The sequence below is a fragment of the Canis lupus genome, chromosome 10 (genome assembly GCF_048164855.1).
Source record: "Canis lupus baileyi chromosome 10, mCanLup2.hap1, whole genome shotgun sequence".
In the NCBI taxonomy this organism is placed as follows: Eukaryota; Metazoa; Chordata; class Mammalia; order Carnivora; family Canidae; genus Canis; species Canis lupus.
The window spans coordinates 40,922,318-40,950,246 of NC_132847.1; the positions used below are offsets into that span (position 1 = coordinate 40,922,318).

General features: G+C 42.4%; 3 long non-coding RNA genes across 6 annotated transcripts in view; 2 read left to right on the forward strand and 1 right to left on the reverse strand.

The window, feature by feature from the left end:
• LOC140641507 (uncharacterized) overlaps positions 1–27,929 on the forward strand; it is a 210,235-nt gene that overhangs the window by 35,027 nt on the left and 147,279 nt on the right. The window lies entirely within an intron of this gene.
• On the reverse strand, positions 1,751–19,605 carry LOC140641508 (uncharacterized). 2 transcript variants are annotated; one of them, XR_012038023.1, is made up of 5 exons: positions 17,695–19,605; positions 15,791–15,842; positions 2,623–2,761; positions 2,200–2,249; positions 1,751–1,970 (listed from the first exon to the last, which is right to left on the reverse strand). It is a non-coding gene; the product is annotated as an uncharacterized lncRNA (long non-coding RNA). The 2 variants fall into 2 exon arrangements; XR_012038024.1 differs by lacking the exons at positions 1,751–1,970; positions 2,200–2,249; positions 2,623–2,761 and adding an exon at positions 15,423–15,563 and having other exon boundaries at positions 17,695–18,576.
• LOC140641509 (uncharacterized) lies at positions 17,964–27,894 on the forward strand. 2 transcript variants are annotated; one of them, XR_012038025.1, is made up of 4 exons: positions 17,964–19,035; positions 19,437–19,543; positions 23,070–23,283; positions 25,151–27,894. It is a non-coding gene; the product is annotated as an uncharacterized lncRNA (long non-coding RNA). The 2 variants fall into 2 exon arrangements; XR_012038026.1 differs by having other exon boundaries at positions 23,085–23,283.

Here is a 27,929-nt window from a genome sequence, read left to right on the forward strand (position 1 = left end):
GCTAGTGTTTAGGGTTTTTCATATCTATTGTAATAAGTAAGATTAACTTGGAGTCTTTATTGTTGGTGTTATTGGTGTCATTTTGATATCGTGTTTATCTGGCTTTATAAAACACAGGGAAGCATTCTGTAATTTTCTATGCTCTGGAATAGATTGTGGGTTTCATTCAAGGCAGTTTCCTCTCTCTTGCTTCTGTGCATCACACCATTCCCTCTCTAGTCCCATACCTCTGCTTTCACTTGCTTCTCACCCACGGTGCCATTTTGAACTATGGGAAGCTCAAAGGTGAGATGCAGGTTGATGCTACCTGCATCTGCCGAGACAGCCATGGTGTGTCTCCCCAGAGTCCAGCTGTAAATGCCTTAAAGGAGTCTCAGCATGAGCTGTCTGAGAGGCATTCACCAGGAACACCTTATGAATCAGGAAACGGCAAGACTATGCCACAGGTGTTATCAGAGAAGCCCAAAGACTAGGGACAGCCCGTGTGCCAGCCAGATGAAGCATTGTCTGCCCCTGGGGAAACTCCTCATTGCAGATGTCCAAAGGGGGAACTCCAATGAAAATACCAGAGCCATGTGATGAAGGGCCAGCCACTGTGCAAGCACCACAAGGGAGGCCCTGCTGCCAGTGTAGGATGTCCCAGGCAAGTAAGACCAGTTAAGTCCTAAGGCTCCCTTCTCTCTTACTTAAGACTTGACTCTTAAGCAGAATCAAAAGTCACCTATACCTCTCTTTGCCTGAAATAGGCCAGTGTTGGAGGAAGGGGAAGATTTAAATTAAACGAAGGTTGGACTTTTGATATTATGCTGAATGGGGTTTTAATTATTTAACAGTTGCTGGAGAACTTTTATTACCAGAAAGTGCCTAGAAAGCCATGGAACCTATCCAAACTTGTGTCAAGGGAAATGATTTCACAGAGCAGAGTGAGAGAGGCTAGTTATGTGAAGGATTAGTGCTGGCTTCTGCTGTTCCTACTGAGTTCAGCTCAGTTGGCAAACAGGCCCAAAAAGAGGCACAGAGAGTGATTCCTGGCCTTCTCTTATACAATCACTTTTAGAATGTTCTACTTTATTGTGCTTTGGAGGTTGATGGCAATATACTGCTTCATCTAAATCTTGGACATTATAATTTGCTTTTTATTGATACAGTCTCTAATTGAAAATACAATGGAAGGACAGGGAAGAATGAAAGTTGAAGGGAACAGTGAAAATGGCTCACATGAGATTTTGGCAAAATAAATCTAGATGCCAACATATTTGGGACAAAGTAAAAAATACAGCCAAACATCACAACTCACAGTTTAATGGGGGAAAAAAAAAAAAAACCTTTTCCCCCCTTGAGTCCAAAGCATGTCTAAGTATGTTGGAAGATTCATAATGGAATGTGGCATTTTTTACTTTGATCTGGGTATTTTTAATATTCTATTTATTTGCATTCTTACCTTTTAGGTCAGAGCCTAAAAATAATATGAGGTTCTTGGTATAGTCATGGACCATCTGATGTATTTCCTTTCTTTGAAGTTATATTAAGGCTAAGTTTATGTTAAGAAACAGCTTACCGGATTCATTAGGTACAGCAGCTTGGAAATAAATCATCTCTTCCAATTACCAAGAATGTTTAACATCATTTGGTAGGATTTTGACATTTCCAGATTTATCCTTTTTTTTTTTTTTGGTAAATTCATCATGATAGGAAAAAATAGAGTTAGTTTTAGGACAATTCTCACATCTGCCAATGATGAATTTAGCACTCATGATTTTTCAAAGCCCACGTTCCCTAGATATAGACTCTGAGGTACACGCAGTTTATTTAGGAGGAGATGCCAGGAAAGTGATGAAGTAAGACGAGGAAGGAAAGGAAGCCAAAAATGACCACTTTGAGCTGTCTTGCTGCAAATCTCTGACAGGCTGAAGAAAGCATGCCTCAAGCTGGTGCTCATCCACCGTCTCTTGTTAGTTGTTGGTTGAGAGCTGCAGGGATACCAGGGGGTGTTAAGTACTCAGCACTTCCCACAGGTCTATGTGTGATGGGTATCTGTGATGAGAATCCTCAGGCAGTGAGGGACTGTCAGCCTCTGTAAGAGCTGTGAGTTCTGAGGGGATCTGGACAGGACAGCTACAGAGCCTGCAACACGCTGGAGCAGTAAGATTCTAGAGTGTGGAACCAAGCTAGGTTCAATCCAGCTATGCCCCTCCTCACCTGTGACCTTGAGAAAATTATTTAGCCTTTCTTTGCCTATGTTTCCTCATCTGTAAAGAAAGAAAAGGAGATAGTAATAGTACCCAACCTCATAGGTTATCCTGAGGATTAAGTAGGTCAATATAGGTAACAAGCTAAAAATAGCATTGACACATTGACAACATTGACATGTTGCTGTCTATCTGTATTTATCATTTGAGAGCTCCAAAGTAAATTCCCAACCTGCTCCCAACAGTGCACCTATGTTAAACAATGATCATTTACCTGTGTTCTCAACATGAGGCACCTTCTGATAGTTTTAATATCTTCACTAAGAACTTTGAACTTATAAAAATAGAACTTACAAAAATAGAACTCAGCAATTGTACTACTATGTATTTATGCAAAGGATACAAAAATAGTGATCTGAAGGGGCATATGTACCTGTTATAGCAGCAGTGCCCACAATAGCCAAAATATGGAAGAAGCCCAGATGTCCATCGACAGATGAATGGATAAAGAAGAGGTGGTACATAGATACAATGGAATATTCCTCAGCCAGCAAAAAATGAAATCTTGCCATCTGCAATGACATGGATGGAGAGGAGAAGATAGTGCTAAGAAAAATAAGTCAGTCAGAGAAAGACAAGTACCATATGATTTCACTCTGTGGAATTTAAGAAACAAAATGAATGAACATAGGAGAAGGGAAGGAAAAATAAAATGAAAACAGAGAGGGAGGCAAACGTAAGAGACTCTTAACTCTAAGAAACCAACTGAGGGTTGCTGGAGGGGAGGAGGTGGGGGGTGATGGGCATTAAGGAGGGCACATGCTGAATGAGCACTGAGTTATATACAACTGATGAATCATAAAAGTCTACCCCTGAAACTAATAATACACTATATGTTAACTAAATTGAATTTAAATAAAAGAAAATATGAACTAAAAAAAAAATCAGAACTTAGCATGCTATGTATGATATCTAGTAACCTCATCTCAACTGGGATTTAGAGTTTATTTTCCATTCATATACATGTACATATATCATCATTTGGGGAGCATTTAAACCCGTTACCTGAGCATATTTCAATAAAGCTCATTTGATTTTCCTCCCTTCCTGGAAATAACACAGTATGTAAGCCCATATCTCCACAGAGGACCCTGTGGTCCAAGGCCACTTCCTACATCCTACCTTGTCCCTTGTCTTCCATCCATGGTACTATGCAGACAAGAGACCCCAAGTCCTTGCTGGTAATTTACATTACAGAAAGCACACCTATTATTCATATGGAATTTGAATTTAATATGATAGGAACAAATCATTTTCAAAGTAGCCAAGAGGGAAGAAAAGGGTTAAAATGCCTCTATGGACATAAGACACACATTAGAAGAAATATAAGAAATTATTCTCCTGTCCAAGAATGCCAGGAGTGGGTTTTTATGATCTTTAAATACATCTGCTTCCATTCACATGCATTTGCATGTATGTCCACCCCAAGCAGCAACAGAAAAGAGACCTGAATGATTCAGGCCCTTTCCATTGTTTCATGAGCAACTCTTCTAAACTCAAAGATTAGGCTAGGAATCTGAAGTGGAAAATTTAGTGTTTCCCTCAAAAATTTTATGAATGATCTCCCTAAGTATCAAATAGCTTCAGGGAGTTGTATTTTTTTTTCCTGCTAATTTGTCCCTAAGTATTTGAGTCCATTATTTTCAAGGGAGCCAAGAGATCTCTTAACAAGTTACACTGGCTTCCTCTAATGAAAGAAAGAAAGAAAGAAAGAAAGAAAGAAAGAAAGAAAGAAAGAAAGAAAGAAAGAAAGAAAAGAAAGAGAAAGAAAGAAAAGAAAAAGAAAGAAGAAAAGAAAGAAAAAGCAGCCATTTACTATTCTTCCCTGATTTGGAGAAGTTCAATAAAATCTTTTTATGCACCCTATTTACTTACCTAGACATATAAATTTTTCATGCAGGCCTGGCATGCTCAATAATTCAAGTTTAGTTCAAAATGGCCAGGTTTTACTTTCCATGGATTATCCTCAGGGACTAAAGGTTTAAAAGGATGACAGCCATGAAGAATCCCAGGCCTGCCTTCGGCCTTGCACACTGGAGACATCTCTACCAAAAAGTAACCCCCCTTTTGCTCCCTAGGAGGCATCCCACAGTTAATGTAAATCACAGCAACTTTGCACAGCTAACTTTAGAGCAATGGGGCCATCTAGACTCCAAATAGGGAAGTACTGAATGGAAAACTCCACCCCCCTCCCACGCCACCCCCCACCCCCGGGATTGATTTCTAGAGGATCCCTGGGATCCTGGTATTGAGAGGATGAAAGGGAAGCACTATGTGTCAGAGCCTCTTTAGCAGGTGATCAAGACAACTCAGTTGTACGATGACTTTCCTAGATAAAGCACATTGAACATTTGCTAAATATGTATAAGCATTTAAATCAAACATCTTAAACCTTAAAAATTACATGAATGTGTTTGCAGAGAAAGGAATATATTCCTTTTTATGTTAAAAAAAAACTTTAGTCAATCTAAAAGTTATTTTTTTTCTTTTGATTTTGAAAGAAATTAAAACACTTTTGTAGGACCCTAGAAGTATGGAGCCCAGGGGAGAAATCAGTCCTGCATACACCCCTGAAGGAAGTCAGGGGCTTCTATAGGCTACAAACTTTCCTTCCCTTGTACTTTCAGCATGTATTAAAAGGTGTCCAAACATGCTGAAGGACCTGCCCTATTTCTTTATATTAACTGCATTTGTTTCCTCTTTTAAAATTTCTTATAATGCATCATACAGTAGATGACATACGTGACATGGTAGTGATGGTCCTTCTGTTCCCTAAATGCCTCGTTGAATTGATGACACTTCTCACGTAGGAAGCCTCTTAGATTGGAGGAGATAGGGTACCTGGGTGGCCTAGTGGTTGAGTGTCTGCCTTTGACTCAGGTCATTGTGATCCCAGAGTCCTGGGATCAAGTCCCACATCAGTCTCCACAGGGAGCCTGCTTCTCCCTCTGCCTATGTCTCTGCTTCTCTCTGTGTGTCTCTCATGAATAAATAAATAAAATATTAAAAAAAAAAGATTGGAGGAGATATGGTATCCTAGCCAGGATGAGAAACATGGCTGTCCCTCTCAGGATGCCTGTCCACCCAGCCACACATGAAGAGGCTTTTTCCCTTCTCATGAAAGTCACACGGCATCAATGTTGCTGTCCCTAGGTTGAAGCAGTCGCAGGCCCACCCACATTCACAGAAGAATGACAAGGTCCCATTGTAAAAGAACACGTGGGATGGGAAATATTGTGGATGCTTTTGGAGAATGCAATCTGCCAAGTGTCACCCACAGAGACAAATTAGTAGTGGGTGGAGGTCATTTCTAAAGGGAAGAGGGTGGCAAGGGTCAAGAACAAAAAGACATGACATTTTGTCCGTTTGGTTGTGCCACAGTCATCCCAGTTTCTTTAAGAAACAGGGAGCTACACCCAGTAGGCTCGGGTGACACGGTTATTGTTGGGCTTTTTGCCCAGGAGTGAGGAAAAACAGAAGTGGCAGAGGGTGGCTGGTATGTCCTTCTGAGCCAGCTGAACCAAGACATGAAGGGTCATTTAGGGCCATTGTGTTATGATGTCATCAGCTGTTCCCTTCTCCAGAGCTCGGCCACCAGGCTGCTTTCTGGGGGACTCCAGCACCCACTTCTCTGGCCGTTACTGGTTGCCCTGCTTTCTGTTCTCCCCTCCCCATGGCTTTTACCTGCTGTGGCTTCTGGATATCATCTTGGTCGAGTCTCCATCACTGCTCTAGTCTGCGGAGTCCATCGGTGGTAGGAAGCCCAGTGCCTCCAGACAGCTTCCCAGTCCAAGCTGCTGACCCACCCTCCTCTGGTTAACTTTGGGATGCTCTCCGTGCTCCTGGGGCACCTGGCAGGACGGTGGGCGAGGCAGTGGCTACCTACCTATCTCAAGAGTCCCACCATGGCAGTTTCCCTTAGCTCCTAACTACGGAGCTGAAGTTTTAGAAGATGGATTTGCAAAAGTCCATAGTCGATGATACTGTGGGTCTAATCTATCACAGGCATCCCTGCTTCAGAAAGTTCTTTTCCCAACTGACTCCTAGGCAAGAGCCAATGGGGATCCCATATCCTTTGGCTCAGGAGAACTACTTTCATTGCCTGCAGAAGTTAATTTTCTAAGATGAAGGCCAGGGTGTGAATAAGTGAGGAGAAAAGCAGGTGGAATCTCTGAGAGCAAAACACATCAAAAAAGTGAAATAACTTTTTAACCAAAGCAACTGCCAAGCTCCTTAGCATCTTCCTCCTCTCCTGTCTCCACGAGAGTCTACTGTCTGCTGTGTAATTGCCGTCCTTGAGTTCATTTGGCTCTTGAAGCAAAGAATCAGGCCTTTGAAAGCGGTGCAGACAGAAGGAAACTGCTTGTCTGAATGTGCCACACTCAGTGCTCTTGGAGGTCAGGCTTCAAGGGGAGCCGATTACCAGGCTCCGTGGCCCAGCACAAGCCGATGGAGGGGGCAGCCTGGAGCTCCGTCTGAGGTCTCGAGTACCAAAGCAAAGCACTGCTTGCTTCACATAAAGGAGCTTGCATCATCACCCCCAGATTGACCAGCGACCTCGCAGACTGGCACAGACGTGTCCTGAAACAAACCTCAGACTTTATGGACAAATCTAGGCTGCCTCTGCGGGTCAGTCCAAAATCTATACATTTATAGCGATCAGGAAGGAACACAGAGGAGCCTAGAGAAACAGGCTGCTGCTTATATCAACCATTTTTTGTCTTATATATATAGACACAGAAAAAAATGGGATTTGAAGAGGCTCTATTTACTTGATCTTTTTGTTACAACCCCTTAGGCTGTAACACACGTGAGAAGTTTTTAAAAGATTTTATTTGAGAGAGAGAGAGAGAGAGAGCATGAGCAGGGGGTGGGGCCCAGAGAGCGGAGGAAACAGGCTCCCCCATGAGCAGGGAGACTGAGCCAGTAAGGATCTGTCCTGAGACTCCGAGACCATGACCTGAGCCACCCCGGTGCCCCCACACATGAAAATTTTTGGCATTTTGGGCAGCTATCCAAGGCTGTGGCGAGTGTAACCATTCAGTGTATACATGTATATTTCTAAAAGGGTAACTTTATGTGCTTATGTATTTTATTCCTAAATATCTTAGTCCTTGCTGCTGAAAAGCTCTCTATATTAGTTCATCTGTGAACACTAGTACCAAGATCTGAATATTTTGTTCTTGGAAATGGGGGGGGGGGGGGATGGCCAGAATCTGCATTATTTATTTTTTCAAAGGAAAGCTAATTATTAGTTGAGGCTAAAACTTGGGGTGCCCCACTAGGGAGGGAGTCCTGGCCAATGAACCCATGTCACCTCTTCCCTGGTCTCCTCAAAAGTTAAGAATGGTTGACTTCTGGATAGGGTCAGCCCAGGTGGCTCAGCGGTTTAGCGCCGCCTTCAGCCCGGGACGTGATCCTGGAGACCCCGGATCGAGTCCCACGTCCAGCTCCCTGCATGGAGCCTGCTTCTCCCTCTGCCTGTGTCTCTGCCTCTCTCTCTCTCTCTCATGAATAAATAAATAAAATCTTTATACAAAAAAAAAAAAAGCAGGAGTAACACATAGTCTTGACGAAGAGAGAACCAGCTCTTCGGGAGGGAGAGTGCAGTCGCGTGCTACACGTGTGAATCCTTTTAAGGAACTCGCCAGGCGCTGGGGAAGGTCCAATCCCAACCTCCGTTAACCTGCAGGTGGAGCCAGACGCACATCTGTGTTGTGGTTGCACAGTGTCTCGAGTCCAAAGACACATCCCCTCCCGCGGAGAGGGGTCTGCTGTCCCGGGCGAGGTTTTGGCTCCAGTTACCCTTTGTGCGGCTGGGGACGTCCTGTCTTGGGACCAGGAGGCAGCGGCTCCGGGCGCCTCCCCCCGTGCGGCTCCCCCGCCGCGGCGCGGGCTGCAGTCCCGGAGCGCGGCCACTAGATGGCGGGCGGGGACCGAGCTGGAGCCCCGGCGGCGGCTCCCTTCGCCCTGCAGGGGGAGGAACACTTTTGTTTCTGTGCTTTTTCTTCCTGCCCCTTTGTTCGACTTCACCATTTTCCGGCTCCCTTTCTCCCCCGCTGGGATTGCGTGGCTTGCTTTTCAGCGCTGCGCGCCAGGGAAGCCGGCCCGGCTCGGCGTCGGGCGGCGCGGGGAGGACCCGGGTTCCCCGCGCCCCGCGCCCCGCGCCCCGCAGCCCGGTCCTCCGCTCGGTCCTCTCCAAATCTCACCCCGCCCCTGGCCAGGTGTTCCTGTCTCCGAAGACGCGCAGGGCTCTGCATAACTCAGGGGGTAGTGCTATTTTTGCAGGTATTACTTAAAAAAAAAAAAAAGAAAAAAAAAAGACAGCTTCAGACCCTGTAAATTGGAGCATTATAATCTTACAATGGGGATTTAAAAAGAAAAAAATTCTATTGAAGGGATGCAGACAAATGGGCCCCAGACCTGTCATGTCTCCATATTGTATTGGAATTGACCTTCACTCTATGGACCCAGAAAGGGGCGTAGAGGAGGATTGAGGAAGCCAACTGATGTGATCCGGGTTTTTAAGAAGACGTTCTAAAGAGCACATGAGTTTTATTGTACAACTAAGCTAATAATCTGAGGAGCCAAACCAAATGCTGAGTCATGAGCCAGCAGACACAGGGAGGGGACTGCCGGGCTGTGGGCCCCCACAGAGAGCAGTGGGGTGGCAATGGGGACATGGTCACCAAGGTCCCTTTCACACCAGTTAGAAGTCTGTGTTTTCCTTGAAGCATATCAGTAATTCCCATTCATGTATGGGAATTTGAGTTGGGGAGACTTTGGGGCCAGATCCCTACTACTAGGTACTGGGGAAGCACAGAGTTCTCCCTCCTACAGTTGGGCCTGCAAGAGCCTCAGAGTGGCATCAAGTCAGAAAGAACCCCAGTAGGTGGACTTCATAAGCACTTCCACCCTCTGCCCTTGACCCTGGTGAAGGATCCCCGCTCTGTGGCCACCTGGTCCCTACAACCAGTCTAGGGAGAAGCAGCTCCCTAGGCCTCCTCTGGTCAAAGGTTTCCCTAGTGCAATCTGTGTCATGAAGGTCTCTTTCTAGTTCTGCTAAGTTTTTAGCCAAGTCTAGTTTCCTCTTGTATAAAAGGGGGGATGATAATGGTACCCACATCGTGGGGTTGAGGATCGAATGCAATAATGAAAGTCAAGTGTTTCGTGCAGTATCTTGCCCATATATATCTGCATCTAAGTGATGATGATTAGTGTTCATGTGAGCCTGGATTGGCAGCTTATTCCTATCAGGCCGAAGCTAGTTTTAAGGAAACACACCTGAGTGTCATGATGGAAACATTTCATAATAAAAACCCAAGCAGGTGTGAAATGAAAATCCCTACCCTTTCCAACATCCCCCCCCACACACACCCGCATCCTCCCCAACGCACACACATACTCGGGGTGAATTAGACAAGGTAGGCCAAATTTCTCATCTCACCTCTTCTTTTCCTCCTTGGCAGGGTGTGATTTATGGCTCTGAGGGGAGAGCCGACCAAACTCAGTTGTTTCAGCTGACCTTCCCTGTGAGTTTTCAGGTTGAAGTGAAATCCAATGGGGTGTGAACTGAAACTCAAGAATATCTTCTGAAAGCCCAACGCACTGAGCTCAGTAAGGGATCAAGCCCCACTAAAACCAAACCTTCCTCCCTCTTGCTCCAGCCTCCCGCAGCTCACAAAGAAAATGCCACTTCTGAGCCCCATAAGGGAGGGTCTGCGGCACCTGGCCGGGAGCAACGGGCCATTGTCTGCCCAGCAGCAGCAAATCCTCCGCTCACCCCTGGAGTTGGCCCCATGCCAATGCCCTTAGCAGCCTGGCAGCCTTTGTCCTGGGGGCTCGAGGAGCTCCGTGCATTGGAAAAGTGAGGCTTTGCCAGAATATTCAGCAGAGGCCCGGTCAAGCTTTCTTCCCACAGCTGGGAAGTAAGTTCTAGCTCTTTCCAAACCATTGATACATTTTAGCTGCAGCACACTGAGAGTTGGGGGCCAGGGCATTGGAGATGCAGAAGCTTTTCTCTGAAAAGGGAATCAGCAGTTCCTCTCTGAAAAGGCCAGTGTGGTTTCTAGGAGATTCTGAAATGATGTTCTTAGCACAGAACCAGAGTCTAAAAAGATGGAGGGAGAAGTTACTGGTCAGGGTCAGGGGTTAAAAACATGAATTTTGGAGCCAGACAGACCTGAGCTCCAGTCCCAGCTCACATTCTTCACAGCTGAGCGACCTTGAGGAGGTCACCGAATCCCACCGAGGCCGCCTTTGTTCCATTTCTCTGGCCACCCTTCATCTTCCCCTGCCTGGCCCAACACATTTTGTACTTTGTGTTCACCAATCAGAAGACTGCAGCAAGGAGAGGCGTTTATTATAAATCTAATCATTAAAATTAATTGAGCAGTGTGCTCACCAGCTTATAGTAATTTTATTTAATCCTCAGACTGCTTCTATAAGGTAGGTATGATTCGCATTTGACCAGTGAGGAAGTAGAGACTGAGGGAGGTTGCCATAGATTTAGAATGACTTTTTCTAAATTGTAAGTCTGGTTTTGTTAGTGCTTGGTTTAGAATGCTTGGCCCACGGTAGGTAATAAATGTTTGTTGAGTGAATAATTAAAATGTAAAAAGGTATAGAAATGATGGGCAGGCAGATTTGTGCTCTAAAGAACTTTCTAACAGCTAGAGCAACTAACTCCAGGTCTTAAAGAGAGGAATTATTCGGAGCTAACAAATAAATACATGATCTATAGAATCATCTTTAGCAGAGGCAGCATTTGTAACCCTTGAGCACTTGTTATGGTCCAGGCTTGTGTAAGCACTTGACGCGCATTATCTTGTTAATTTCCATAACAATCAGGTAGTCAATTATCAGAAGTGCCCCCACTTTCCAGAAGAGGAAGCTGGATCACAGAGAGATTAAGAAACTTGGACAAACTCATTGAGCTCCTAGTGGTAAAGGTATCCTTGCAGTCTGATTTCATAGCTCATTCTCTTCACCACCAGAAGTGGACTCCGGGGAATTTAATAGGCATTGGTAGGGAGGGTTGTGGCCAATTGATACTGGAAAAGTGCTGTGTTCAGTAGCATTCGATTATTAAAAGTTCTGAAAATCATGGGATGAAAACTTGCTCACTTTGGCAACTCAGCATTTCCCCAGATTATTGGCCCCAGCAACTTTCTGGGGGAGAACACCTATTAACATGTGTCAGATCACTAGAGGAACAAGGAACACAGTTGAGTTAATACTGTTCTATAACATGAACTCCTTTGGTATCCCCAGGCTCTTTCCAGATCATCCTACCACATTAATTCCATTTCGATTTTCCCCAAAACGGTGCTTTCATCATACCACTTCTCTTCTCAAAACCTGTCAACAGGTTCCCCCACCCCCAAGGTTAATTCCCAATTCCTTAGCCTAACACCAAAGAGAACTGTTTTTGCTGCCCTCATTTGGGATTTGCTTCAAACCAGCAATTCTGCAGCAGAGAGACCAGGATGCCCATGGCCTCTGAGATAGCCATTCACATTCCTTATTTTGGAAGTTTTGATAGATTATGCTAAATTGATTTTTAAAGAGGTTAGAAACAATGATATTTGAAAACTTATATATCATACACTTTGTCCCAGAGTCTTCTCAGAGACCATCTGGCTCAGTGGTTGTCCATCTTTTACATCGTGAACTCCTTGGTGAATGAAGGGGGAAGGAATGGATCCCCATAGTGGGAGTACATGTAGAGACATATGAACTAATGAGATTTCAGGAGTGTTCACAGATAACCTGTGGTTCAGCAGTGGTCATCAGGTTAAGAACCTCTGAAAAAGTTCAACCTTCTCATTCATAGTTTGGGAAACAGAGTTCCAGGACATCACGTAATTGTGCACATTCAGATAGCTAGTAAGTAGTCGAGCTAGAATTTGTTCCCAGGTAAGTAAGAACTCTTTAAGGCTATGTCTATTTTTAAGGTTTCTAATGAGGGAAACTTTACTATTTGTACCACATACCACAATAGGTCTGCATGGAAGGCTTACCTCTTGTATTTCAACACAGGATTGGCTTTGGCAAAATCCATGAAATTCATTGTCAAATGATCACTGACCAACGGTGATTGATACTTTTCAAAAAAAGTCATTAAATAATGATGACCACAGAATATGAAATAGAAGAGAAGGAAGCAAAAGCTCACTAAACAAAAAATGAAAACACTATGGTTGACATAGAGTAACAACATTCATAGCTATAGGCTATTAAAACGACAAGGGACACAAGAACGTATCCCAAGATGAGCAAGAGGACAAACTGGGCAAGGTCAAGATGATCTCCAGGTTGTAATCTTGATCAGTTGGGCTTTCAAACTGAGGCCAAAAAATTATCCAGGTGAAAGCTTAGCAGCAGAGCACTTATAATTGAGAACTGAGAAGGATGAAAAACTCGTATAACTTCCATGTTCAGTAGTAAAATTTAAAAATGGATTTTTTTAGTAATAATTTGGCAATGGCTTAATATTTAATAATATAAAGATATTAAATAATAACATATTTAACACATAAAACACACAATGGAAAAGTAACAATCCGTTTTTATCATGCAAAATCTACTTAGAATGTGAAGGATGTTAATTTCGTCCCATTGTCCTTGTTCTGATTAAAGCTTAAGAACATCATACTAGCATCGATAATCCATTCATGCACACATATTCCTTCTCAAACCAAAAAAAAGGAGGTGTAGACAACTAGAAAACCTAAATTGACAAGTCTCCCACAACTTTTAGATTTAAATCATAGACAAGGGCAGCCCAGGTGGCTTAGCGGTTTAGTGTTGCCTTCGGCCCAGGGCGTGATCCTGGAGACCCGGGATCAAGTCCCACGTCGGGCTCCCTGTGTGGAGCCTGCTTCTCCCTCTGCCTGTCTCTCTCTCTCTCTTTGTGTCTCTCATGAATAAATAAATAAAATCTTTAAAAAAAAAATCATAGACAAAATGGTACGTTAACTTTCAATTAGAGTGACCAACCAATTTGATTTGCCCAGTCCTGCCTATATGAGATTCAGCATGGAAAGGACAGTTGGTCACTCTACCTCAAATAACCACCACCATGACTAGAATAATTATGTCTCTATGATCTGTCTAGGTAATTCATTGGTAACAATGAATCCATTGAATAAAGAAATAGAAACTTAAGTTGGCTATTTCATATTACAGACCAAGCTGGTTAGTTTTTAGAGATTTAGCTTTTTTCCTTGTGTAGAATTGGTTTTGTTAATTTAGTAAAAAATCATCCATTATGTATCAGCCATAATGGCTAACAGCTGAAATTTCTCATGTATTTACATGCCATAATATTCACGGCTCCATTAAACATAAGAGTAGAAGAACAAACAAATACTAGGAATAAATTCATGTGGAGAAACTGAAAAATATTACTGAGCCATAAGAAAAAAAAGGAAACTATTTAAATAATCACAGCTCTCAGGAAAACATTTCTGTTCTGTAATGGTCAATATTTCTTTGTCTTGGTTGAGAGGATGTGGTGTAGAGATGAAAGCTTGGGCAAGAGTGTCAGAATTCTTAGTTATATATATTTTAACTGCCTCTAATTTACTGCTGAATAACCGGACAAACTATGTAATGCAAGTCTATCTTACATAATAAATCTTTTGCAAATTTTGTAGTGAAATTTAGCTTGTAGCAATATTATGAGCCTAAATTATAAGAACCTTGCATTCCTTAATGCTTTATGGCAAATTTAACATATGTCAGGATGATTTCCATTTCATTGTCTGGATAACTAAGTTCCTAAGATCAGGAGAAGCTACCTGAGTTCATGCAGCTTGTGTGCAGAGGGAGAAGGGCTAAAACTCAGAACTTCTGGCTTCTATTCTGGTGTTCCCTTTCATTTTCAACTGTTTCCATTGTGGTCCAGATTTTTTGAGGCCTTTGAAAATCTGATGACAGCTATATACCATCTCCTTGGAAAACAAAAAACAAAAAAAACAACCCATGTACATGGGTTCCCCTTGCTATAGGCCTGGGACAAGCACACAAATGGAAGTGGAGGCCCATGTGCCACTTGTCACAAGATGCTTCCTCATCCTTCCAGCCCTGCTCTGCCAATCATAACATGAATGCCATCCTCCTCTTGAGCATTTCCAAGGAACCTAAGACTGGAAAGCCAGGTTTGAATTTAGAATCCTTGGGTTTCTTAGAGTTTCTTACTGGAAAGTGGCAGCTGGGGATAGAGCTGGTCCTCACCCCCTCAGCTGCTAACCCTCAGCCCAGTCAGCAGCCTGCCCTCTCCCCTTCTCTTTCCATCCCTGGAGTGGGGGGTGGGCTCCTGGGCACCTAGGGTATAAAATCTTACCCTGCAGGTTGCACCTCTGTCTGCACTTTTGTCTCCGGTCTCCTTTGACCAGAGTGGCATGAATTGCCCTCGAGAAGATGAACCTGGGGAAAAGGCTTGGGCTCTTTAGACTAGAAATTACCTTGGCACATTCCCTGGGCCTCTGGCACACCATATCCTGTTGAGAGGGGCAGAGCCTGAGCAGGGTCTCCAAGGTATTCCATTTGCCTGATCCAAAGACAACACTACATGTACTCAATTCTATAGTATGTACAATTTCTGATCATTCACCACCCTCCTGTAGCTCTTCCATAGATCCCAGATTAGGAACTTCTGATACCATTATTTAATACCAGTAAATCCCATTTGTACTGCTCTTAATAGAGTATAAAATGCTCTCACACTCAAGAACTCAGAACCTCACTCTTTTGATTCCTTATTTCTTTCATTGATTTAATTCACTCATCCATTTGCCAAGGAACATGCCAGGGGCTGGGCTGTCAGTGGGGAATTGCAGCAGTGGGTACAAACAGATTCTTCCAGAGAGTTCAACACAGAGCTGCTATATGACCCAAGTAAGTCCCAGGCATACTCAAAAGAAATGAGGACATGTGTCCACTTAAACTCTTGTACACGAACCTTCATGCCTATTATTCATAAGAGCCAAGAAGTAGAAACAATCCAAGTGTTCATCACCTGACGAAGGGATACACAAAATGTGGTCTATCCACACAATGGAATATTGTTCTCTAATAAAGAGGAATGAAGGACTGGCACATGCTACATGTGAATGAACCTTGAAATACGATGCTCGGTGAAAGGAGCCAGATGCCTAAAGCCACAGGTAGTAAGATTTCATTTATATGAAATGCCCAGAGTAGGTAAATCCATAGAGAGCGAAAGTGGATCAGTGGTGTGGGGAGGAGAGTTGGGGGGCAGAGGGGCTCCTGGGTAGAGGGACTTCCTTTCTGGGTGATGAAAATGTTCTGAAAAATAAAATAAAATAAAATAAAATGTTCTGAAATTCAAGTGGTGACTCAACCTCCAGAATACACTAAAACCCACTGAATGGCGTATGTTAAAAGGCCAAATCTTATGGTATTTATCTTTTTAAAAAGGGAGAAAAACCACAGGGATGAAAAGTACAGCCTAGGAAATATAGCCAATAATACTGAAATAACTTTGTACGGTGACAGATGGTGACTACACTTACTGCGGTGAGCACTGCGTAATGTACAGAATTGTCGAATCACCATGTTGTACACCTGAAACCAATAACACATTGTATATCAACTACAACTTAAAAACAAAAAAGCAGGAGAACAAAAGCAAAACAGATCTTGCTCTTGCTTTCATGGAACCTACAGTCTGGTTCCACGGAGGCCTCTGCACCTAAGAGGGCAGGTTCCAAGATGGGTAGCTGGGTGCCAAAGCTGGCCCATCATTTCCTCCCCAACCCCCCAACACACACACACACACACACACACACACACACACACACACACACACACACACCTTACAGGCCAGTGGAAGATTTGGCAGGAAAGGAGCAGATGGCTTCATTTCACAGTGTTGGCTTCCCCAGTGATGTCCTCAGGCCTGTCTCTCCCCAAAGGTCCCCCAGCCCCCGTGTGGGTCCCTCTCAAGTCCCCCCCCCCCCCCCATCATCCCTCACTGTGTGTGTGCTTGGCAGAGGCCAAAAAAGCAGCCAGCACATCCTGCCTAATTTAAGTGGTAATTTCCTTTGGGAGTTTCACTCAAGTACAGCCCTGGGAAAATCATGGCAAAGAGCTTTCCAAGAGGAAATGTTACCCTGGACTTCCCAGAGAGTTTTAAAGACTGCGGGGGAACTTTCTCTTTTGCTTGATGAGAGTCTCTAAAGAGTGGCTAATTACAGAGAACAAACGCGTGGTTGCCAGGGGCCCCGTGGCATGGGGATGGGCAAAATAGGTGAAGGGGATTGAGAGGTACAAACTTCTAGTTTTAAAATAAATAAGTCACAGGGATGAGAAGTACAGCACGGGGAATGTAGTCAATGATACCGTAATAATTGTGTTGTGACAGATGGTGACTGTACTCATGGTGGTGAGCATTTTGAAACGTATAGAATTAAGTCACTATGTTGTACACCTGAAACTAATGTAATATTGTATGTCAACTTTATCTCAATCAAAAACCAAAGCATGGATGGAGGGGCTCTCTGGGGGTGTGGTGTGTGGAGGATGGAGTGGCATTTCTGTTTTTTGCTCCTCTAAGAAGCTACAGAGTAGGAGATGGTGGAAGAGATTTTAAATGTGGAGAGATTTTAAATGTGGAGGTTTGGGTGAAGGAGGGAGGGCTGGCAAGAGATGTGAGATTTGGTCATCCTTGGAATCTTGTTTTCCTCGTGGTAAAGGTTGTCCGTTGCCCCTTTAGCCTTAGGGGTAGAGCTGGGTACGGTAGGGACGGAACATGGTGGGGTGAAAAACCCTTCTCAGTATTGGGCCAAAGATCATGTACATATGTATCCCTAGAATTGCTTGTAAAAGATCCCCCAGCCCCCACCCTGACCTACTGTATTTGAAATCAAGGAGGCCAAGATGGGGGTTCTAGTGCAAGAATGTGTATTTTTAACAGCCTTCCTGGATGATTACCAAGCAAACTAAAGTTTAAGAGCCCCTGGTGGGCACCGGGTCCTTGCTGCTGAAGATTTCAGTTGAGTGGGCTGAGGGTTTCTCAAGAGGGTCCAAGGAAACTGAACTAAATGCAAAAAAAAAAAAAAAAAAAAAAGGGAAAAGAAAAAAGAAAGAAAAAGAAAAAGCAGCAGTTAAGAGCAGCAGGCTTGAGAGGGACTAGGAGGAAAATACAAACTAATGGCCCATGCCATTAAGAGAAATTAGGAAACAAAGCAAAGCTGCCATAGAACCCCCTTGCCCATTCAATCACGCTCCACTCATTCACTTGCCCCAGGCACAAGCTTTTTAGCAATGTTGTGGCATTTAAAATGATGCATTATAAATTTTCCTATTATACTAGAGTTAAGAGCAAGCAAATGTAATCAATTATGGCAGATTTGAGTCAAAGGATTTATTTAGGTATTTTTAATTAACGGAGTACATGGCTTTGTGAAAGCAGTACCTCTCAACCCTTTGTAACTTCCAGTCGTTCACTCCAATTTCTGAGCGACGTCTTCATGTGTTTCTTTTTTCAATGTTTCTCATACATAATGTTATAACATCAATCATATTTTTTTCAAACCCACGCCTGTCCGCATCTAAGAATTCTCCATGTCTTGTCATACTGCCTTTGATCCCCTGCCCCTCCGCTTTAGATCCCGGTTACCACACCTGGACAGGTCTTCTGACCCCCAACCCCCATCACCTTGCTGCTTCCCTGCTTCCTCTCAGCGCTACTCCCAGCACCTGTTCTTCATCCTTGTCTGATCCACGGCCCTTGTGTTTGCAGTGAGAACCTGGCTTATTGCCTGTACATGGCTGGTGCTGAATGACATGGGTGGCCAAGTCCAGTGTACTGGCTTTGTCCTCTTTGCCAGAGCTGTCCTAACTGATCTTCTGCGAGGTCTAATGTGTGTGCCAGCATGAGGAGCCCAGGGGAGGCATGTCACCAGGTTAAACCACTGTGAGGTCATGGAGATGGATCCGTACCCCTCACCCATTGGTTCAAGTCTACACAACCCATAATAATGAGCCTTTGAAGATGTGAAAATGAATTAATAATTCATAAAAGGTAACCAGGCTTCAGATGGCGTCAGGAAACCATCTTGCCCGACCACTCATTGTCAGTTGCAGACTCTACGGGGAAGTGAAGTACCTTGCAAGTTGTTCTCCTACTACTTTGGCTACCTCGCTAGCCCACCTGAAAGGAAGAAGATCTGTCTCCTTTCCTAGCAACAACCCAGCCAATGGGAGACAGTCATGACACAGCCAATGGAACTTTGAACTCCCAGTTTCTGCCAGTGGACTTTTTATTACAGCTCAAACTTACCCCTTCTCCTTTATAGAAGAGCATTTTTTTCTCCTTTGATCTGAGGAGTTGGCTGTGTTTTTGTCATCTGAACTGAAATTGTGTGCTATTCTAAACATGCGTATTTTTGCTGGTAAAATAGCTGCCAGTTTTGTTTTTAAGGTTAATCAAGAAACTTCTAGGTGTGAGGTGTTAAAAAACAAAATCCAATAGAGTATGTTTGAAGATCTTACTGGTTCTACTATGCTGTTGGGCAGCATCTTATCTAGCAAGTAAAAGAGACGCCTCAAAGGGCTATAGCAAAGGAAGGGTTCTTAAAGGCATGACTGGGAAGTCATACATAGAAAAGAGGATTGCTTTAGGTGAAGATACCTAAGATACCTTCCTTTGGTGACGAAGGAAGGGATTTATTAGGGGGATGAATTCATCTTTGGTGGGATGGACAGGCCCATGGATGATCACAGTGGGACTGATCAGAAAAGTCCTGGCTGACTGGTAAGGACTACATTCTGGGGGAGGTTGAAGCTATACTTAGATTAGGTATTAAGCTCTGGTTTGGTGATGTGACCTAGCATAAGTGACTCCATTTGAAGCCTTTTCTTTGTAAAAAGAGTTACGGGGGGGTGAGGGTGGGGGGCTTTTCTACTGGAAAGAAGGAGTATTAAGTACCTTAAACATTTTTGAAAAGACAAACTTTGAAATCCAAGGTTTCAAGTAAACACAAAAGGGTTTAAAAGGATTTCACCTGGGTATCAGGTAGATGCATGAAGCTCATTGTTCAAGCTTCAGTTTAAGCCTTAATGTACGAGTAACTGAGGCTGCTCCAGAGATAAAACTAAGAGCTTACCATGTCTGGGACCCACCTGGTCTGTGTTACCACCGCTTATGTTTTCTAGGGCTCCTTAACTGTTTAGCTTTGGATTCATCATGAAGACTTTGTGGCCTCACTGTTTGGGATTTGCATTGTTTGTTGTCTTCACTTGCTAAAATGAGGCAGCTCGCAGTAAGTAGTACACACAATTAAAAATCTGAGGGTGGAGGCCTCTGATGAAAAGATGTATGTATTTAAAGTTGCAAACATAAGAACCATAGAACTGAAAATAATGTAAACATAAAACACTTGGAACTAGAGGAGGTTTCTAGTAAATGAGCTAAGTCCTCCCTTTTCATATTAAGGTGTCTAGAGATATTATCTCAAGTTGATAAATGGAGAAAAAGAGGTTAAGCCTCTTATCTAGATTTATGGAGGTAACTGCTAAAGGAACTAAAAACAAACAGTTAAAAGAGGTTGAATCTGGGGAGTGCGATGGGGGGTGGAGGCAGAGAGCGGAGGGGCAAGAGGCCGCAGCTTTTCACGTTAAGTTCTTCTGTCCTTGTTGATTTGTTCCCACACACATATATTTAGTGCACTTCTTTTCTTTTCTTTCCTTTTTTTTTTTTCTTTAAAGCAAGAAACAAAAAGGGGAGAGAAAGGAAAACATGGTGGGAACATAAAATTGAGTCAAGAATTAGGTTTAAAAACACACTACATTGATTCGCACATTTGCTACAGCTGGGCCACACATTTGGCACACAGCTATGCGAGAGCAGAGAAGGAACCCCTGGTCAGCTGATTCATATCATCCACACATGAAAACAAACTGGTTCTTTGGGAGAATTTGCCTTCTTTTTGTTATTAAAACATCAAAATGAAATTTCTTCCTGAAATCTTCCTCTAGAAAACATGGAGATGCAGTTAACATCTTCAACAACATCTTTGAAATGTATCACGTTTTTCCCCCCTTATAATGAATCTCAACCAGATAGTTGATGGCACACCCAAATGCAAATCAGATAAATAATTCCATGGGAACCCAGCTCCCTGTTTCGTCTGGAGATAGACCTTGGAATACTTGGAAGATTAGATATAGTTTTGTAACAACAGAGTCATTATTTTTAATTTTTAAAAATTAAATTGAATTTCTCTGAATTTAGCTCCTGAAAATTATCAGATGACAATGAGCTTGAAACTATACTCTCTAATGAGAACCTGGATTATAACCAAATAAGTGTTGTCTGTTGAAATTTATCCATGTACCCTAACAGCCAATCAAGTTGATAGAGAATTTTGTATATATTTGTGTCTCTGCAAACAAACACAATCATACACATGTATACATATACACACACATTTCTTCTGGAATGGAAGCCGTGTTCTAATGGTGTCTTCAGGATCCGTGTGGTGGGAAAGCCTTATAGATGAAATGGTTATATTTCTAGTACTTCAGGATCCGTGTGGTGGGAAAGCCTTATAGATGAAATGGTTATATTTCTAGTACTTTAGCAGTTAAATAACATTGCATAGAAGCTCTAGTATTTACACCAATGATAGTGATTTGGTTATTACAGAAGCAATGCGTTTACTAAAAATGCAAATATGTGAAAAGGAGAACATAGAGCAGCTGTTAATAACATTACCACTATTAACCATTGGTGAGTTTTCCCTACCTGTATATATAGATTACAAATGAAATAATATTGTAAGATACATTCTTAGGGACCATTTACCTTAATATGCAGTTTGTATTTTTCCATGTCATTAGTCATTCTTACAAAAAATATTTTTTTAAGGTCTGCATAACCCATCATTTTGGTACATATTTGGGTTACTCAGCCAATTCCCTACTGTTGGACAATCGTTTTTTAAAACATGCTAGAAACTCAATTTTTAGGGTTGAATTGTTAGGCTTTTAATATGCTATTTTTTGAAAGAAAAATGTGAGAAAACAAAGATTCTAAGCAAGATAAAAATACTTTAATGTCAACTTGACCTATATGCATATAGTTTTAAGGCTACTATTAATGTTCTCAGTACTTTGACACTTTCAGTTTTAGGATAAAATTCATGGTCCTGAATAGAAGTATGGCTTATTAAAATGTCTTAAAGAATTACCTACAGATCCTGAAATAGTTTTATTTTGCTTCATAGTATTAAATATTATTGGTTAGGCAAGATACTAAAAACTCACCTTGACCAAGTTTCTGGGTCTCTTTTCCTTGTTTTGATACTTAGATGACCAGGAAATAGGACTTCTCCTGGTTCACCGACCCTCTAGTGTGGTGGTTCTTAAATTGTTCATGGATTCTTGGTTTCATGTAAGCTGGGCTGAGCTTTTTCATCAATAATCATGTCTCCTCTAAATTTCCGGGGTGAGGGGGAAGGTTCCAGTTACAATTTTCTAATTTCAAAGTTTTCCCTCCACAGATTTTTACTTCAAACTTTAGCATTTGCTACAGCTTGTCTCCTTGAGACTACTTACAAAACTTAACGAACAAGCAATGATCAAATGATGATGGGAAATGGGGAAACTCCTTAGTCTGCTGTGTCTAGTTATATTTTTTTCATGGACATGACTGCTTATGATAGATCATATAAATAGGTAGATAGTATATGCCTTCTGCTAGTAATGCTGTGTCTGGATTCTAGTTTACGTGATTGGATGGAGTATAGCAACATATCCTGGTGTTCTGCAAGGAGTATGGCACCACATTGGTGTTCTATCCTTTAAACCTATCTGAGAACTGAGGTGCCTGAGTGGCTCAGTCAGTTGAGTGTCTGACTCTTGATTTCCACTCAGATTGTGATCTTAGGGTTGTGGGATTGAGCTGGGGTAGGGCTGTGTGGTCAGCGGGGAGTCTGCTTGGGATTCTCTCTCTCTCTTTCTCTCTCTCTCTCTCTCCCTCTCTCCCCCTCTCTCCCTCTCCCCCTCTCTCTTCTCCCTCTGCTCCACCCCCCTTTCCTGCTCTCTCTCTTTCTCTCAAATAAATAAATCTTTAAAAAAAAAAACAAAAAAAAAAAATATGAGCCTGAGAACTAATGCTGTAGGTAGAAATAAATAGCCAGCTCTTAGTGAGTTATAGCCATATTAAAAATCACAACTTCTGCCCAGGTCCTCCTCCAGAAAGTCCTGGTACAGTCAAATAAAATGCTCCAGCTCATCTGGAGTTCTGTGGTATCCCAAACCTCCAATACATTTTTCTTAAACCCAGACTATGCCGATAGCGCTTGACTTGTTAGTATGCTCCTCAGTACCTGCTCTCACTTCTCATAACACCTTTGAGTAGGGTGATGCTCCCATTCACACTGTACCTATGGGAAGTGGAGGGTTCAAAGGTAAGAGACTCCTCCAAGGCTGCAAAGCTGTTAAGCCACTTTTTGCATGGTTTTCCTTTAGGGTATGCTCCCAGCTCCTGTCTGAAAGGGATAGTGAGAGGCATCTGGTACTGTTTTCCGGGCAGCTGAGGATTCTTAAGTATGGGATTTGGGAAATAATACCTAAAGGGGGAAGGCAAGAGGCTTTTGCTGACTCATTTGTATACCTCTTGCTACTATATGGAATTTTGTGTCTTTATTTGGTGGGAGTTTTTTTAAAAGGGGGTGCTTTTAAGGCAAGGTCATGTAGTGCTTCCTCCATTAGTGGTGGACTCCATTCCTAGCACCTATTTGCTCTGCAATGTGGACAAAGTGGCATCTTCTCACTGGGCCTCAGTTTCCTTATTTGCAGATTTCGCAGCTTGAATGAGATGATGCTCCTGGCCCTTCCAGCTCCAGTCTTCTATGCCACTGTGACCCAAAGGGCAGGCAGGATCTGTGAACCCTGCTGCATTTTTCACGTGTCTCTGTGGGATCACTACGTTGGAGCATCTATAGATTTAGTTCTGGAAACTTGCTGACCTAGGGCTATTCATTCACCCACACTCAAGGTGAGAAATTAAAAAATGGTGATTTTATTTGGGACAGACCTTGTATCCTACAATGCATGCTCCCAAGGGTGCCCTCTCAATGCACCATTCAAAGCACTGCTTAGCACACACCCGAATCCCAGTGTGGCTTTTTGTAAAGCCAAATGCCACTGACAAAAAACCGAGAAAGCCTCTCTCATTTTTATTGTGTTCCTGGCCATTCCAAGAGTCATTTCCTTTCCTTTCAGGGAGATAAAGAGACATATATTATGTGGGCAGAAGATGCTGTGTTCTGGTCAATAACACAGGCCACAGAGGTCAATGGCTTTAAGCCAAGCCTGGCTGAAAGCTGCCATAAATTTTCAAAGGTGGGGGAGGAAGATTTAGAGAGTGATGTACACTGGCTGAGAAGAGGAAAGACACCGGGCATAAATGGCCCTCTAAAAAAGAAGAGTATCAGTCCCATAAAATCTACAGCAGTCTATACAGGGTCCCTGGAATGGGGAGAATTTTGCCCACCCAAGTTTTACTATGCAGCAGAGACAAATAAAAAAAGATCTGAGAATAAATCTCTGAGGCCAACCTGTCCTGGGAGACTGAAACTTGAGGCCTTCTTCCCTGATTTTCTGATTCATCAGCATCTTTAGTGTTGATGAGCTGACTCCAGGCTCAATGGCCCAGCCCCATAAGCCTCCATTTTATCTGGTTTTAAGTTGTTTTGCTGTCTTTCTCAAGGTCTACTTTATGGACTGCTGTAGTATAGAAGGATCATATGTTTCAGGCTACCCAGACTCCTCTTGCCCCCCCACCCCCCAAAGAACCACAACACCTGCTTTAGAGCACCACCAGATTTATTTACCAGATTTCGTAGAGGTTTGGGAGTGTGTGTGTACGGGCACACGTGTGTTGGAGAAGGAGAGCTGTGTTGCAAAAGGGAAGGATGGCTTACCTATTCTAAACCCATCTGGGCTAAAATGCCCATCATATGGCATTTGTAATTCCATACTTACTATAAGCACATGATAAATACTTTTGTTTTAATAAAAATTAAGGATATTGCATATAACAAGATTTTGGATGAATATACCTTCCACGAATATACCTGTTTCTATTCCATAAAACATATGATAAACATGAGAAAGTACTAATGTGGAATCATTACTGGGATGTTTAATCCCACAAGGGATACTTTGAGGCCTTGTGTATGTGTATGCACACATATGCATATATATGTTTACAAGAAGGATTTCTCTCAAAAGATAAAATATGAAAATTTAGGGATTTAAAACAAAAAATAATTTAGTTTAAAAAAACTCCCCTTGTTTTATTTACTATAATTCTTTACCTTAGTTGGCATTTTTGCAAACCTTCATACAATCCTGATAGTTTTCCAAGCCTCACACATATTTTATCTCATTCTGTCAACCCTCTGAGAAACTACATTTCAGTAAGAGTTAAATGTCTTCTTAATTTTCAGCAGCTGAGCTAGGGAAAAAAAAAAACAGTGAACACTGACCTTGCCTTTATATGTGGCCAACTTGATGCCGAGCACATTACAAATATCAGCTCCTACCCTCCCAGTGAATCTCAAAGATACAGTTGCTATTATCATTGCCATTTTACAGAGGAGGCCACTAAGGAGCAGAGAGGTTAAATAATTTGCCTAAGGTCACATGGAGAGGCAGAGGCTGATTCGGGCTTTGGAGCCAGGTGCTATCCAGGCCACATTTCTTCTAGGTTGAATTCAAAAGGAAACTGCATCTCTAGTCACAATCCAGGCTGTGGGCACATTTATATCAATTGTGAAAGAATATGAGAATTTCTTAGGGGAAAGAAAAGGACAGCTTAACATGGTTAAACAACATATTGTGTTTTTAATTTACCCTAGCTAACACAATCACCTTGTCAGCTGAGTATTTAGAAGTAAGAAGATATTTATAACCAGATTGCTTAAGTGTCCTGAGGCCACCATTTAGGTCCATATGGCACTGTGCCCAGGAAGATGTCATCTGTGTCACAAAATCCCCACTTAATCCTGAGAAGAATTTAGACCTATGAGAAGGTGAAGATTATTGTGCTGCCATAACCGGGACAGTGTTGTCCTAGATGTTGACGGTGTAGCCTCTGGGCACTGATGAACCAACCAGAAATGTGAAGCTGGAAAGAAAATTCAGTCTCTTCTACCGGTTGGGTCTAAAGAAGGGCCCCAAATGAGCTTTCTAGAGAAATCTGGAAATCAACATGAGACATTGAGTTAGAACTAGAAATAGAAGGGCGCCTGGGTGGCTCGGTTAAGCATCTGCCTTTGGCTTAGGTCATGATCTTGGGGTCCTGGGATCAAGCAAGGAGCCCGTCTCTGCCTCTCCCCCTGCTTGTGTGCTTTTTTTTTTTTCTCTCTCTCTCAAATAAATAAAATCTTAAAACAGAAGCAGGTTTTTTTTTTTCCCCCAGAAGCTTAAGAAATTATCAGTCATCTTCACGAGGGTCATGGAATATTAAAATATTTTTTAAAAGCTTAAATGGAATATCAACAATTGTGTATTTTAAATGATGACCTTAACCTGATTAATGCTTTTAGCACCTCCTCTAGCTGTAATGCACACCCAGTGTGCTACTCCCAAAATAATTATAGGATATATAAAAATATTAATTTATGGTGTTCTGTTGGAGGTGTACTCCATTAATGGGACACTCATTTAAAGTTGTATAATGAATATATTCTGTTACTATATTGAAAGGAACAATTAAACCTGGGCTTTCATGTGTTCACCCTAATTAATTTCTACCCTGGAAGAATTTTATTCCAGGGTCTACTATCCCAGCTATCTTTCATAACTTGTTCCCAGGAGGGAAGTTGGAAGAGGAAGAACTATTTATTTTCATTATATCTCTTATGTCCCTTTTCATTAATTCTTTTTTTAATACAACTCAAGCCATTTCTTTATTGTTTTAGAGTATCTACAGTGCTTTTGAGCTCAGCAACTGCCCCCAAACCACTATTAGTTGCTAGCAAGAATCTTTCTGAAAGAAACCTCCAGAGTACATTTGTGCCTCTTCTCTGAAATCATTAAGTAGAATAATGATTTTGAAGATAATTTTGCAGATAATTCTCTGCTGAGATATCTACATATCCATATATAGATAAAAAATAGATCTGTATCTATATCTGTATTTTTTTTTGGCTGACCCGAGATGCAACACTGCACAGTTTTGTCATTATCTCAAGTAAGAAAAGTACTGCTCCCTCTTATTTAAACTTTAAAAAGTTACTTAGCCTATTTTATTCACTGATATTTGAAAGCAACTACAACCTGATCCTTCATTCACTCATCAAAAAATATGTTGGGACACCTGGATGGCTCAGTGGCTGAGCGTCTGTCTTTGGCTCAGGTCATGGGGTCCTGGGATTGAGTCCCACACTGGGCTCCCTGCAGGGAGCCTGCTTCTCCCCCTGCCTATCTCTCTTCCTCTCTCTCTCTTTCATGAATAAATAAATAGAAGCTTAAAAAAATCGGTTGAGATTCTAATTGGTGTAAGACACTGAGCTAAAAATTGAGAATACAAAAATGATGTTAAAAAAACAACACTGCTCTAGAGGAGCTTAATTCTCACACCACATTTTCCTATGCATTTAAACAGATGAATCAAAGGAATGATGAAAAAAATGAGAAGGAATGAATGTGAACTATCAGAAAAGGTACTACTTAGAAATAGTGCTTAGTACCCAACAGAAAGAACATTTAGCCAGTAATCCGATCCTCTCCTCATTAACAGGAATGTATTTCAGGATAGAAATGCAGTTTTCCACCAGCCTTAGGCCTTTGCAACATGCTGTGTGAGACAGTGACTTTCTGAAGTTTCAGTGTCCCTTTGTTTCTCTGGGATCATGAGGCCTGATGTTCACTCCAGTAGAGTGCACAGATACCTAGGTTGCAAGAGGCTGGAGGTGAGTGGAAGTTAGCTAATATATATGTACGTGTGTGTGTGTATGTGTGTGTGTGTATCATAGTTACAAGGGGAAAGTGACCATTCTGAGCATTCCGAGTTGCTGGACTTATGTTGTCAGATTTCCATCTTGAGAAAAAGATTGTCCAGTTTGTTTGATCTGCCCCAGCCTGTCCCCGCGGTGTTCTCTCTGTGGATGGGTCTTTCCTCCACACATCCCTTTTGTACATACAGAGCGGTCCTGATAAGTCAAATCGTATACATCTAACTCAGCTGTTTCTCTTTGAATTAAAGAATAAAGACACCAAATCGGAAGATTAGCATGTTCAACACAGCATTGAGTTGTCACGGACAAGCATAAAAGACATTAAATTGCAGACTCGGCTGTGGCAATTTTATTTGCAATTTCTCTGAATTGGGAACGAGATGCCTTTGCTTTATAAGAAACTGCTAGCAGCACCAGGCTCTTCCAGCACAAAAACAGGTGGAGAGATGGGGGTGGGGGGGAGGTAAAAGAAAGTGGGGAGATAGGGAGAAAGGCAGAACACTGGAGGGAAAGCGGGAGAAAGCAAAGCAGGTCTGTGGAAATGGACCCCCTTCACGTGAGAACAGTTACTCAGTCCTGATAGCGGTTCACCAGACTCCACTCCCTAAACATTTCAGGTCTAGGTTTCCTTTCCACCCCCCCACCCCCCCAACGTTCATTGCTTTATATGGTTAAA